Source organism: Fibroporia radiculosa, assembly GCF_000313525.1.
Source record: "Fibroporia radiculosa TFFH 294 genomic supercontigs, scaffold8686, whole genome shotgun sequence".
NCBI lineage: Eukaryota > Fungi > Basidiomycota > Agaricomycetes > Polyporales > Fibroporiaceae > Fibroporia > Fibroporia radiculosa.
In genome coordinates, this window is record NW_012132939.1 from 1,960 (window position 1) to 2,321 (window position 362).

General features: G+C 50.6%; 2 annotated features.

The window, feature by feature from the left end:
* Nucleotides 1-103: 103 nt before the first annotated feature.
* Nucleotides 104-142: a sequence feature (Short protein (FIBRA_09093, CCM06793.1) was converted to a misc_feature.).
* A 53-nt stretch (nucleotides 143-195) lies between these two features.
* Nucleotides 196-204: a sequence feature (Short protein (FIBRA_09093, CCM06793.1) was converted to a misc_feature.).
* Between the last annotated feature and the right edge of the window lie 158 nt (nucleotides 205-362).

Below are 362 nucleotides of genomic sequence, written 5' to 3' on the forward strand. Positions count from 1 at the left end.
TTAAACACGATCGTCATCTCGGAACTTTCCGTCGTCCGCGCGCTGCAAGCTCAGGACATCCTAAGCTTTTCCTCATCAAATGTTGTGTGACTCTCATTTCCGCTCACTGGATCGGATATTCGTACTGACCTCGAAGATTTATCTTTAAAAAAAAATCTCGACAACACCGCCAGGGCGCATCACGTCTACACACACAACGATCATGACGATGCGGGCAAACAGCCAGCGGTCGCAGTGCCGGCGCAGCGCTGGGCCTGAGTGCCCTGTACCATGTAAATATGTCACTGGTCAGCATTCTGCAGAGTTAAATGGCTTGGCGGGATCACTGCTGCGCACAGCGGTTTCACATGCAAAAATGAAAA